Below are 14671 nucleotides of genomic sequence, written 5' to 3' on the forward strand. Positions count from 1 at the left end.
AATTTATTTGAGATATTTTAGGGCAGAATTTAGGTCTGAATTAAACCATTTGCAATATTTTTTCCTAAGGATAAAATAATTATCTCTTTGAGTTGAATGGATGCCTGAGTAAGATAGATACAGTATTATATAACATTGTAGCACCATCTGTTGGTAAATGTTTAAAACCTCCAGTAAAAATAAAAGTGGATATCTAAAAAAGAGTCAAAAAATGAAATCTTAGGAGATTGACTGATTGCACCACAGTAATATAATAATAATAATAATAATCCTTGCATTTGATATAGCGCTTTTCACGTCGGGAGAACGTCCCAAAGCGCTTCACAGAACACACTGTAAAGTGAATTGACTGTATATTTGTGGGCGAACGCGGCAGCCAATTGCGCACAGCAATGTCCCACAAACAGTCGTAGATTGAAAATGACCAATTTATTATTGTTTTGTTTTTTTGGAGGGATTATTATTAGGCGTGTGAGTAAGGAAACTTGCCCAAGGTTTCGCCCTGCCTGGAATTGAACTCAGGTCTCTCACTTGCAAAGTGAGTGCTCTAACCACTGAGCTACAGGACTCCACTAGTACAAACTAGTTTCCAGTACAAACAGTTAGCTTTTGATGACACTTAATAATAATCCTTGCGTTTGATACAGCACCTTATCAAGTTGTTGAGACATCTCCAAGTGCTTCACAGAATATATTGTAAAGTGATTTGACTATGTATTTTGTGGGTGAAATGCAGCAGCCAATTGTGCACAGCAGTGTCCCACAAACAGTTGTGGATTGAGTGACCAATTTTTTTTTAAGGTTTAATTATTATCCCCAGAAAGCAATCTGCCACTCGACTAACAACCAAGTTCCTACTTACTGCTAGGTAAACAGAGGTGTGTGGAGTTAGGAAACTGTCTAAGGTTTCACCCCACCTCAAAGAAGTGAAATAACCCTGAAAGCCTATGAGGATACATACTATGCTCACGCATGAATGGCCAGCCTAGGTGATGAGTTCAAATCCCAATTGGGGGCTTGAAATAACTACCTGCTGACTGAGAGGCAAGAGTGCTAACTGCTGAGCCAAGCTGGAACTTTATGAGGCGTTGCCTTGAGGAAATAAGAAAATAAATTGTCTGGAGAAACATTACCTTTTCTTTTTTTTAAAAAAAGTTAAAACTGCATTCTTGGTTTCTTCCACTAGGTAGCACTAAGCCAACTAAATTAACCAAATTGATTAATCTCAGTTTGTGTAGCAGTTGGACACTATAAATTGGTCTTCGTGTCTGTGGGTTAGACTGGGGTGAGGGGAGTCAGACAGTGTTTCCATTCCTGATCAAAAATAGTTCAAAGATGGAAGAAGGTGATCTTGGTCAAGGACGATGATTATGACTAGAAAACAGCTGGTTCCCATCAGACTGGGACTTTTTCTCCTGATCACTATTGCCGAAATGTTTGCTAATCAAATCTTATGTGTAATTTTCATTCAGAATCATATTCAGTGGAATTCATGGGTATCGTCTGTTATCCTCAGTGATCTTTTACCCCACTCTGCTGCTCACCCATTTCATTCAACTAACTCAGGCTTGCATCCTCTGCCTCTCTGTGCCACCAATGGTGACTGAGCCTTCAACTACTATGCCCCTAAACTCTGAAACTCTCTACCCCTCTGTCTCACCCCATCCTCTCTATCTGTCTTTAAATCCCACCTTAAACCTAGCTTCGATCACACCTATGGTCACCTTCCACTCCCCCATCCTCTCTTGTTCAGCATATACAATACAAAAGTACATTTGTATGGCGCCTTTCACGTCGGAAGGAAGTGTCAAAGCACTGGACAGTCAGGGATTTGGACCCGAACTGGGGGTCGAGATCAAGGAGGGTGGCCAAACCCTCGGTCGAAAAGAAGGGTTTTGAGATGCACCTTGACGGAGGCTAGGGAGGGAGTGAGGCATAGGGAATGTGGGATGGAGTTCCATAGGGTGGGGGCAAAAGAGCTGAAGGCCCGACTGTCAATGGTGGGGCGGGCCAGGCGGGGAATGAGGAGCAGGTCACAACCCGCTGAGCGGAGGGAATGGAAAGTTGTAGTTAACTCAGTCATGGTTAAACTCTCAAAAGACATTGTCCTACATGAAGGGGCGCTATATAAATGTAAGTCTGTAGTTTGTAAATGTAAGTGTGGAGTCCTGTAGCTGTGTGGAGTCCTGTAGCTCAGTGGTTAGAGCACTCGCTTTGCAAGCGAGAGACCTGAGTTCAATTCCGGGCAGTGGGCGAAACCTTGGGCAAGTTTCCTTACTCCACACAGAGCCTAATAATAATCCCTTCAAAAAACAATAATAAATTGGTCATTTTCAATCTACGACTGTTTGTGGGACATTGCTGTGCGCAATTGGCTGCCGCGTTCGCCCACAAATATACAGTTAATTTACTTTACAGTGTGTTCTGTGAAGCGCTTTGGGACGTCCTCCCAACGTGAAAAGCGCTATATCAAATGCAAGGATTATTATTATTATTATTATAAGTTGTTGTTATGGCTGCTTGTAGTGTTTGCTACTTTGTGACCTTCATCACAGTAGTTTGTAAAACGGGAAAACGTATTACATTAGTTCGTTAAACATATAATGTCAGGAACAGTGTCTGTATTTAGTCAATTAATTCAATCATAACAAGTTTCTTTGTTTGAATTTACATGTGTCAAATGCATGGCACATTAAAACTGTTTTGCTAACTTCTCCAACAATAGCTCAGTAAGTAAAGCTATTAGCCAAGTGAAAATGAATCTTACAGAAAGGGTTGATCCCCAGTCTGTGCAGAGGTAGAGAGTCTGTGCTGGAGTAGTCAGTCTGCGCTGGGGTAGCCTTACAATTGTTAAAACTCCAGGGTTAAGGAGAAGTCTTTTGAAACTCAGGATAAGGTGCACCCGTAGTGCAGAGTATATGTTTTTTTAATACAGTGTAATATTAAAGGTGAAATGCTTCAAACCATAATCAATGTTTTTGTGGACAGATGGACTCACACATTCACATATGCATGCACACTCACTCTTTTAGTATTGACAAATTCACTCACACTCACAGATAAACTCACTCACTCACTCACTCACACAAATTCACTCACTCAGATCCTCACACTCACATATTCACTCACAAATTCACCCACTCGTTCAGATTCATTCACTCACAGATTCATCACTCACACACCCAATCCGGCTCTTACAATATGATAATTTTACTGGCCACAATGACTTTCAGCTGTAGGCGGCAGTGTTGTGAAGCTCGTGAAAGTATATAATGATCTGCTATTTTCATACTACAGAAAGAAACAAATCCAACTGAAAGGGATACAGAGCGCCTGCAAAACCAGAAGCTGAGCTTTCATTTCTTATGAAGCTTAGATCTTTCAATATAAAAATCACGAAAACAATCGCCTCTATTGTGGCGGAGATTAAATACTAAAGTTCATGGGCGAATTAGCATTTTCCAGTGCAAGTCTGTAATAGGAAGTATGGAGAAGCACTGAGGAAGGCAAAACAGAGTGGGGTTCATTTGATTTTGGGGAATAAGATGGTGTTTTTTAAGGGATCAAACCTGCCAAACTCTTCCAAGGTTGATGCCTGACCACTTCACATCAGTTCATGGTAGGGTGGTCCCAGCTGGACAGCAGTGGGAAAGCTTGCCAGAGGGAGATATCAATGGCATGCTATGCGGTTTCAGCTGGTTAGACTCCAATGCACACTCTGGGCTCCGCAAGCTTTGCCTCTTGTCAATCTGTGCCTAATACTTTCTGGAATTAGGTAAGCAGGATCCATCCCGCCCTCCAGGGAGAGTGCCATTCCATTCCAACAATCATTCTCTGAGCTTTCCATGTTTAGGTGGGATGAGTGGAATCTATCTCAGCTTGGGTTGGACACTCTTAAGCACAGGCCAGATACCCCGTTGACTAAAACAAATTAATCTGATTCACTGTGGAGTAAGGACCCTAAAAACAAACCACACACTGCTGACTTGCACAACGTTGCACTTGCCAAAGTCCCCATTGCATAGTTAGCGATAACGTTAGTTTCTCCACTACTGTGAATAGGAACAGTTGCAAAATCTACTACTCTATTAATGGGGGGATGTTTGCACCTGCACCAATGTCATCCCGTAAGCAGTTCCCACTCCCCAAACAGAAACCCAATACCCACACTCGATCTGAACCAGTATTGCTGGTTTCGGCTGTGTGGACAGAGAACATCCGCCACGGATTGCAATTGGTTGTGAAAGCGACGAAGGGGCAGGAAGCCGGTCCCAGCCCGATGGCTGATTCACCAGGAAAAATAAAATAACTGCCGACCAAAGCGCCTGGTGTGGTCCCTGCCCCCTTGCCCGCTGGCCCCCTGCCCGCCGCCCCCCTATCCCCGCTGCCCCCCTGCCCGCTGCCCCCCTGCCTGCTGCCCTGCTGCCCCCTAACTCCTCTGCCCCCCTGCCCGCTGCCCCCCTGCCCCCTTGCCCGCTGCCCCCCTATCCCCGCTGCCCCCCTGCCCGCTGCCCCCCTGCCCGCTGCCCCCCTGCCCCTGCCTGCTGCCCTGCTGCCCCTACCTCCTCTGCCCCCTTGCCCGCTGCCCCCTTGCTGCCCGCCCCCCTGCCCTGCCCCCTGCCCTGCCCCCCTTCCCGCTGCCCCCTATCCCCGCTGCCCCCTGCCGCTGCCCCCCTGCCCCCCTGCCCCTGCTGCCCCCCTGCCCTGCCCCCTGCCCTGCCCTGCCCCCCTGTCTCCTTGCCCAGCCCGAGCCCTCGGCTGGCGCTGCCTCAGAGACTGCCCCTCTGTTGCGCAATTGGCTCTGCGTTGGGGAATTAGGTGGAAACGCGGAAGTTTCCACCCCCCGATGTGGCATTTTAATCACCTCGTTCACAAGCCTCTGACATCCAGCGGACCAGCCTCACTGCGTGGAACCCCCCCCCCGCCCCCGGGGCCATGGCGAGCTTGTCCAGCGCGGAGAGGAGAGCCTTTGCTCAGAAGATCAACAGGTGAGACGCGGTTTGCCCGAGTGGTCGGGGGTTGAGGTGATGGGAGAGACGCTGTTACCCTTTGCCGCAGTATATGCACTTTATACAGTATAGGGCTCATGTTCTCTGAGAAATGCAGAACTGTCCACAGAAGGCAGACAGACAGACACAGACAGACAGACACAGACAGACAGACACACAGACAGACACACAGACACAGACACACAGACACAGACAGACAGACGGACGGGCTGGGACACGATTTTCTGAGGGCAATGCGGTTGTTGTGCATATATAGGTACAGAGATATTTAAATATAAGTGACTGTTGCCTTTCCAACTTTTCGAACTGTCCGTTTCTGAAGTCGAGTCTCTCTCGTGTTCAGAAGTCGTCTCCTGATAAACCGTGTCAGGTGGTTTATCTTACATTTTTTTTAAAAAAAAACTTAATTCAACTCTCTGGCGTTGTCACCTGAGCTAAATGCATCGCTTCCTCCTGGAGTGCCGGAGCTCAGGACAGTTTGGATAATGTAGATTTATGGTATGTAAGTCCCTTCCAACAGTGGGAGCCATTAAATGTACTACACACTGATGGTTTTTGTGGTGTGAACGCCACAGCACTTACAGTGTACGCTAATGCTATGTATCACTGTACTCTAATATAATATAACAATTCTTGCATTTGATGTAGCGCTTTTCGCGTCTTCGAGGCGTCTCAAAGCGCTACACAGAATAGGCTGTAAAGTGAATTGACTGTATATTTGTGGGCGAAATGTGGCAGCCAATTGCGCGCAGGAGTGTCCCACAAACAGTCGTGGGTTGAAGTGACCAAATTATTATTTTTTCTCTCGAGGGATTATTATCAATAATGATGAGTGTGTCACTACATTTAGTGATCACTCAGAGCCTCACTAGTGTGTCCCCTGATTCATCAGAACTGCAGCCTGGATCAGATAGGGTCAATGGTGACTACATATTTTAAAAAGTTAATCAGTTAAAGGCTACTTTTCTAAAAACTTTCCTTTGGTGTGGGAGCGCATTAGGTAAAGTTGTGGATCAGAGACACTGGGATGTTTTAATATATGTAGTTATCAAGTTTCACAGAAAAAATGATTAAGAGAACTGCTTTTTTTCTTGCATTTACTTCCCTGTCATTGGACCGCACGATTCTATGAAACTGAACATATTGTCCATTAAGTTTACCGCATGAGTGTCAGAATAAACCTGTCGTGATGATTACAACTGTTTGTGGGACACTGCTGTGTGCATTTGGCTGCCACGTTTCACCCACACATATACAATCAATTCATTTTACAGTATATTCTGTGAAGGCCAGGGAGGTTGAGGGGTTTGGAGATAGATGGAGACATTGGCGGAAGATGGCTATAGAAAGTATTTAGAAAGTGTTACGAGGCCATATGATGCTGAAACGTATCTCTTGCCCTCTCTATACCTACACTATGCCTTCCTTTTCAAATCTCCTGCAGCTCTTTCTTGTCGCTTTAATATTCGCCTTCATCCTCAGATTATTTCACAAGCATTTGCCATTGCTTTCCTTTTTGTCAATGTTTAATATTTCTTCCCATTTTCAGTTTCACTGTATTTCAATTCGCTTCTTTCGATAAATTTTCTTTGAAATTAGTTTGAATTCCACACCCCCACACCTTTCCCATTTTTGGTGCTGTATGCTTGATTATTTGCTGAATTGTTTGCCTTTAGTTTTGTCTGAAAGGGCTTTTGAATTTTTCTATTCTTGAACCTTACTTTGCATATCTGATAGGGCAGAACAGTATACGTGCAGAACTTATTTCCCTACAGGTCAGATGTACCCAATCAAAAAATGGGGAAAAATATGATGCTGTCCTATGGGTCTAAGTGCAATGGTCCTATGTGAGCACAATTAATCCTTTGCCTTACTCTGATAACACTTTTACAGCTAATACTTATCTTTACACTTTAGAAGTTTGATCCACTTTAACAATTGGAAAAGTACTGTAGATGCTTCTTTTGCATTGAGGGGTTTTAACTACTAAAGGGGTTTCTCTACAGAATATACAGACACTCCACTTTACAGTAAATCAGGTGAGGCATTTTGAGAGATTCTCCTGATGTGAAAAGTGATGTATCATATACAAGGGTTATTATTCTTATTTTCATGTGAAATCAGCAAGATAACTAATTGCGCTTCTAAGATTATAATAATCCTTGCGTTTGATATTGCGCCTTATCACGTCATCAAGATGTCTCATAGCGCTTCACAGGATTTACTATGAAGTGGTCACTGTATATAGGCGAATGCAGCAGCCAATTTAACTGTTTAATTCTAAGATTGTAAATTTAGTAGTCCAACGAGTACTTGCAGAAACTACTGGCTACTATCTAGGTGATTGTAAATTTCAACCACATGTATAAAATACTAAATCACAATTTGACATGTTGACAGCCTCTGATCACATGCTACATACTAAGTAAATAAGTTGTTGATGTTCAGTGATCGTTATATTTGAGGGAACAAAACGTGAGCCTCAAGTTGAAACCTGTTAATGGCACACTGATGTGACTCACAAGCATATATCGTTTTCCTGGTCACTGAAACATGAGGAATCATTGGCAATGTCAGTGAAACAATTTACTTGTTAATCAAACTGCAAGGAAAGATGGGGACTGATGAATTGACTGAAATCCAACTGATGACTTTGGTCTTATTTACCATTTACTTCACAACTCTCTTCCCAGAGACATTTTACTACCTCCATTTAACATAGACTGAAGTATTTGAAGTCTGCAGAACAGTTAAATGATTCAATTATAATCATAATTCTTGTATTTAATATAGCGCCTTATCGCATATTCAAGATGTCTCAAAGCACTTCACAGAATGCACTGTAAAGTGAATTGACTGTATAATTTGTGGGTGAAACGCGGCAGCCGATTGCAGACAGCAGTGACCCACAAGCAGTTGTGGATTGAGTGATCAATTTTTTTCTTAAAATTTAAATTCCACGGTGGGGGTGGGTGGGAAGCGACACATTGCATCTGTTGGGTATCGTGTTTTTCCTTATTGCAAAATGTTCTGAAGATAGTTTTTGTAATTAGAATAATAATAATGATAATAAAGGATAATAATGCTTAAAAAAAACAATAATTTGGTCACTCAATCCAAGACTGTTTGTGGGACACTGCTGTGCTCAATTGACTGCCTCGTTTCACCCACACATATACAATCAACTCACTTTACAGTATATTCTGTGAAGTGCTTTGAAACGTCTCAAAGATGTGAAAAGCGCTATATCAAATGCAAGGTTATCATTATTAGAAGACAAGCCTAAATCTAGACACAGGTGGAATTTTCCCTTTTACGTGTATACAAATGAGAGAAGTATGTGCATGTGTACTTATACCACTTGGGCAAGCCGTTTCTATCAGATGGTTCACTGAGAGTTGAAGGTGCTATTTTATGAATAGCTTTTATTGTAGTACTAAAAATCATAGAATGTTCCAGATAGAAATAGGCTATTCAGAATATATTAGAATATACAGCACAGAAACAGGTCATTTGGCCTAACTGGTCTGTGCTGGTGTTTATGCTCCACATGAGCCTCCTCCTGCCCTTCCTCAACTAAGCCTTCAAGCATAACCTTCTATTCCTTTCTCCCTCATGTACCTATCTAGCTTCCCCTTAAATACATCTATGCTATTTGCCTCAACAACTGCTTGTAGCAGCGTGTTCCACATTCTCACTACTCTCTGTGTGAAGAATTTCTTCTAACTTCCCTATTTTATCTATTTGTGACTATTTTATCTTGATGGCCCCTGGTTTTGGTCTCCCGCACAAGTGGAAACATCTTCCCTATGTCTACCCTATCAAAACCTTTCATAATCCTGAAGACCTCTACCAGGTCACCCCTTACCCTCCTCTTTTGAAGAGAAAACAGTCCAAGCATGTTCAGCCTTTCCTGATGGGTATAACCTCTCAGTTCTGGGATCATCTTTGTGAATCTCCTTTGCACCCTCTCCAGTGCCTCTACATCCCTTCTATAATGTGGGGACCAGAACTGCACACAGTATTCTAAGTGTGGTCTAACCGAGGTTCTATAGAAGTTTACCATAACTTCCCTGTTTTTCATTTCTATCCCTCAAGAAATGAACCCGAATGCCAGGTTTGCCTTTTTTATGGCCTTATTAACCTGAGTTGCTACTTTTAGTGAATTGTGTATGTGTACCCCCATGTCCCTTTGCTCCTCTACCCCATTTAGGTTTTTATTTTCCAGAATGTATGTAACATTTAATCAATGCTGATGTTTTTCTCCACATGAGCCACTTAGGCTTATCCTTCTCTCCTGCTCAGTCTTCCCTCTAATGTTCCTCTGTAGTACGACAAATAATTTATCATTATTATCAAAAAACAAGCTGTGTAACATTAGTTTGTTTTTTTGTACTTGGTTTTCACTGAACGATAAAACAGGCCATGAGTCATTATGTCCCCAAGCTCTGGAATTCCCTGCTTCTATCCCTCTGCCTCACCCCCTCTCAATCTATCTTTATGACTCAAGTTAAAACCTACCTCTTCGATCTACTCCCCCTCCCTCTTCCTTCATGCTCAGTATCCACCCTCACCACTGTGAAGTCCTGTAGCTCAGTGGTTAGAGCACTCGCTTTGCAAGCGAGAGACCTGAGTTCAATTCCAGGCAGGGCGAAACCTTGGGCAAGTTTCCTTCTCCACACTCCTAATAAAAATCCCTCCAAAAAAACCCAATAATAAATTGGTCATTTTCAATCTACGATTGTTTGTGGGACAATGCTGTGCGCAATTGGCTGCCGCGTTCACCCACAAATATACAATCAATTCACTTTACAGTATATACTGTGAAGCGCTTTAAGACGTCTAGAAGACGTGAAAAGAGCTATGTCAAATGCAAGGATTATTATTATTATAAGTGCTCCGAAGCTATATGAAATGCAAGGATTATATTATTATTGTATGTTAAGGAAAAGGAAACTTTTTCGGCTCCAACAACTTCTCCAATCACTGAGGAAGCTTCACTGAAGAAAACAATGGTGAATGAACTTTCCTACTTCTACAGAGGAGCGGGGAAGAAAAGGCAGGACATACCATCATTATATTGTGGTGGCTATGATTTCATTTTGCTGTCCTGCTGGTTAAAACATACTGCACTACAAACATGGTGGCTTTAATAGCAATGGGGGAGTGATGATAACTCTTGTTTCATGATTTGTATTATAAAGGTCAATTACAGGAGAGGAGGGAGCTGTCCATGTGATGATTATGAGTTGTACAGTATTTTGTTTTTTTGAACAGATTATTCCTCAACAATACTAATCGGCAAGTCAAGGTCTCCTCCGCAGAATCCTTACATTTATAATGTTTCTTGGGACGACTTCTCAAAGCACTTACCAGAAATTTACTGTAAAAAGTGTAGTGATTGTATTTGTCGGTGATTGTAGCAGTCAAATTGCACAGAAAAATGTCAAACAGCCATGAAGTGAATGACCAATTTTATTTAGGGGATTGTTGGCCAGAAAACCAGGAGAAACTCCCTTCTGTTTTCGAATAGTGCCATGGGATTTTTAAAGTCCACCTGAACAGACAGACGGGACCTTGGTTTAATGTCTCATCTGGAAAAAAAACTCCTTGGGTGGTGCAGCACCCCTTTTCTGCTCTAGATGTTCCACTCATGTCAGTAGAGTGCCAGTGTATGACATTCACAGTTCACCACCAAATCCCTTGCAAACCACCTGTTTGAGATGGCCTCCCAACGTGAAAGGCGAGCTATAAATGTAACTTTGTTGGTTTGTTTTCCACACCAATCCGAAGCATTTGTTCTTTCCTTCTCAAACCAGTCCGCCTCTTAATAAAATGTCTCATGACTGCTGTGCAGTCAGTAGACACACTTAACAATGTCTCTCCTCTCTCTTTCCCCCCATCCATCCCACCATTCACTCACCTGACATCATTGATCCACTTTCATTTTTACCACAAGGAATTGTCACTCAGTACAGTTCTAAAGGGGATGCTGTTAAAAACACTGAGGCCAGTGATTTGCATTGGCTAGGATGCCTCCTCCTTTAAATTAATTTCCCTTCAAGAAACCTTCGCAGAGGAGTGCGGCCTCTCCCTTGCTGCTTATCATCATCCCTCCCATTCAAGCCATCCTGGTCAGCACAGATAACTATAGCTACTGAAACGCTAAATAGTGAATTCATGATATAAGTGCAATTCTTTGACAAGGAAAAAATCTTCTTGTATGGTGTAGCTCATTTTGCTTAATTGTTTACACTAGTCGGATCCTTTAGAAGAGTTCTGGGAAGCTTCCTGAAGGCAATTTAAATAGAAGCCTGTCAATTTTAAAGTATAACATTTAAAATTAAACTTTATCCAGCTCGGGTGCAAACCCTTAACTGTCCAGAGCCTTGAGATATCCGTCCAACCTGAAGTGTGCTATATAAATGTAATTTGTTATTGTGTTGTTTTGGGAAGCTAGGTTCCAACTGTAACATTGATGGTGTCACTTCATTGCTTGTTGGGTATGAAACTCTGTAGTTTAAGCTTCCATCTGGTACATAACAGTTCCAATGTTATTTTTTCATAAATCTGAAATCATAAGGCATTTTTACATGTTGTGCCTGAGGGTTCAGCCATTGAACCCTTCAATCAATAATTACTGTACCAGCGATAATGTGGTTTGAGAAAAGAAAATATGTTGAGCTTTGTGGGATATTGTGGAGTCCTGTAGCTCAGTGGTTAGAGCACTCGCTTTGCAAGCAAGACACGTGGGTTCAATTCCAGGCAGGGCAAAACCTTGGGCAAGTTTCCTTACTCCACACGCCTAATAATAATCCCTCCAAAAAACAAAAATAATAATAAATCGGTCATTTTCAATCCACGATTGTTTGTGGGATATTGCTATGCACAATTGGCTGCCGCATTTCGCCCACAAATGTACGGTCAATTCACTTTACAGCATATTCTGTGAAGCACTTTGAGACGCCTCGAAGACGTGAAAAGCGCTACATCAAATGCAAGGATTATTATTATATTATATTTATTTCATTGTTAAACACAGATAGACTTTAGAATCTCTGCCAGGATACAAATTAATTAATTAATTAATGTCCTGAAAACTTTTTGTAATGCTGAAGCAGCACAATCTTTCTTGAGATTTAAGAGTGGGAGCGTGCTCGCAGTCAGCACGAGGACTCAATTATATGGGATTGTTGTGATTGTTCAGTTCATTAAATAGCTATTGCTTCCGCAAGCCAACATGCTTTGGTGTCTAGTGTCGTTCAGTACTTTAGTTTGATCTAAAGCTCCCTGTGTGTTACACTAAGCCATACACACCAAAAAAAGTTGGCGCTCAATCCATGACTGTTTGTGGGACACTGCTGTGTGCATTTGGCTGTTACGCTTTGCTCACAAAATATGCAGTCAATCCACTTTACAACATATTCTGTGAAGTGCTTTAAGATGACTAGATCATTGAATTGAACTCAGGTGAGAGACCTGAGTTCAATTCCAGGCAGGGCGAAACCTTGGGCAAGTTTCCTTACTACACACTCCTAATAATAATCCCTCCAAAAAACAATAATAAATTGGTCATTTTTAATCCATGACTGTTTGTGGGACATTGCTGTGTGCAACTGGCTGCCGCGTTCACTTTACAGTATATTCTGTGAAGCACTTTGGGATGTCTAGAAGACGTGAAAAGCGCTATATCAAATGCAAGGATTATTATTATTATGTCTCAACAATGTGATAAGGCGCGATATCAAATGCAAGGATTATTGCATACCAGAAAGGTTGCAGGCTCGAATTTCAGTTTGCTGAGTTTGCTGATGTCACCTGGTCCAGCAGTTGAAATGCTACAATTTGGCCCTAGTTCTCTTGGGTTAGGAAGGTAAGGTTCCAGATTCTATCACGATTTAGTGCCCCCTTCAAAATACAGAGAGTGTGTAGATGTTAAGTGAGGATAGGATTGGACTCAGCTGTTGTTTCCCTCCCCAAGTGTTGATCAGCCTGTCAATACTCAATTTAGGTTCATTCATGAATAATTGGGTGAAATACTAGATGGTTTCTGGTACCTATGGAACTGTCTTTACCCAAGTATGATAAGCTTGTGGAAAGATGACAGAAAAGGGCATTCTTTCAGTTACAACCGGTCTAGGTTTGGATTAGTCAGTAGCTCTTCAAGGTGTTGTGCTATATAAGGGTGCTATGTAAATGCAAGTTGTTGTATGTTTTATAGGCTTCACAGAAAATTACTCAAATGTGAACTTGGCATCAAAAATCTACTTAGGGAGAGAGAGAAAAAGAGGGGAAGAGAGAAGGAAAGAGGATAGAAATATATTTTTCCATTTCCTTCTATGGAATCACAAATCCTTATGTGGATCCAGAACCATCTTGTCATTTTATTGCTGTCCAGCAATCATATTCACATGAAGTTGCGGTAAGTCACACTGTAGCCATTAAAGTTGCCTTGCTGAGTTTGGCTTTTAACCTGCCAAGGATACTTTTACTTTTGTCTTTTATTGTTGTCCAGTATTGTGATGTGGCCTGGGTTTAGCTGCATTTTATGCCATTCATTTTTATCAACACAGGATTTCATCTCCTGTTCCGCCCTAATCCAAATCCTGTTTGGTTTTAGACTTGGCAAAAAGTAGCTGGCTTCACTACCTATGTTTTATTTCTTTAGAACTTTATACAACATTATAAATTATACATTACTCCAACCGTTCAGAAGTGACCTATTTGTCTCAGGAACTGATTTAATCACATTAATAACACTATTTTCCATTGTAAACTCAAAGAGAATTTAATTTGGGAAGAAAATTTGCAATGCAAGTCTATTACGTTAATTAGATTGACCTTTAATGATAACAATAATCCTTGCATTTGATATAGCACTTTTCAAGTCTTCTAGACGTCTCAAAGCGCTTCACAGATTATACTGTAAAGTGAATTGACTGTATATTTGTGGGTGAAACACGACAGCCAATTGCACACAGCAGGGTCCCACAGACAATCATGGATTGAAGTTGAAGTGACCAACTTATTATTGTTCTTTTTCTAGAGGGAGTATTATCAGGCAAGGAAACTTTCCCAAGATTTCGCCCTGCTAGGAATAGAACCCAGGTCTCTCGCTTCTGAGGCGAGTGCTATAACCACTGAGCTACAGGACTCCACTTTGTAGTAAACAAATTTCAGGCCGCTAATGTGCAAAGGCTTCATCGGAGGTGTTTGAGAGCAATTAGTTGGCTAGGTATATGTGTGTGTCTTACATTCTGTGATACAGTATTGGTTTTAGAGCCACATGAAGTTGCAGTAGTTCACACAGTAGCCATTAAAGTTGCCTTGCTGAGTTTGGCCTTTAACTCACCTAAGGAACTTTAACTCACATGCTGACAGAAGCTGAATCAACTTTCCTTTTCCTCCCCCCTGCCCCCCCAATGCAGTTCGGCAGTTCTGGAAGGTAAGTGTCTTATGACGACCTTGTATTTGGTGGTATGTAAGATGACGCCAACGTTATACCTTTATCTCTGCCACTGCAACTTTTCATTTGGATAATTAACAATGAGAACAGGTTAACCAGGTAGGGTGATTGAAACTAGGATGTAGACTGCAGTAGTTAACTTTGAAGAGCATTTCCTGAAAATTCGTTGATACGGATTTTCCAAGATGTTTTACAG

The 14671-nt window shown here is 41.9% G+C and overlaps 1 non-coding gene across 1 annotated transcript; it reads right to left on the reverse strand.

Annotated features, from left to right (window-relative positions):
* Window positions 1-14092: 14092 nt before the first annotated feature.
* trnal-cag lies at window positions 14093-14164 on the reverse strand. Its single transcript has one exon. It is a non-coding gene; the product is annotated as a tRNA-Leu (tRNA).
* Window positions 14165-14671: the final 507 nt, after the last annotated feature.

The sequence above is a fragment of the Callorhinchus milii genome, unplaced genomic scaffold, assembly GCF_018977255.1.
Source record: "Callorhinchus milii isolate IMCB2004 unplaced genomic scaffold, IMCB_Cmil_1.0 Scaffold1, whole genome shotgun sequence".
Classification (NCBI taxonomy): Eukaryota; Metazoa; Chordata; class Chondrichthyes; order Chimaeriformes; family Callorhinchidae; genus Callorhinchus; species Callorhinchus milii.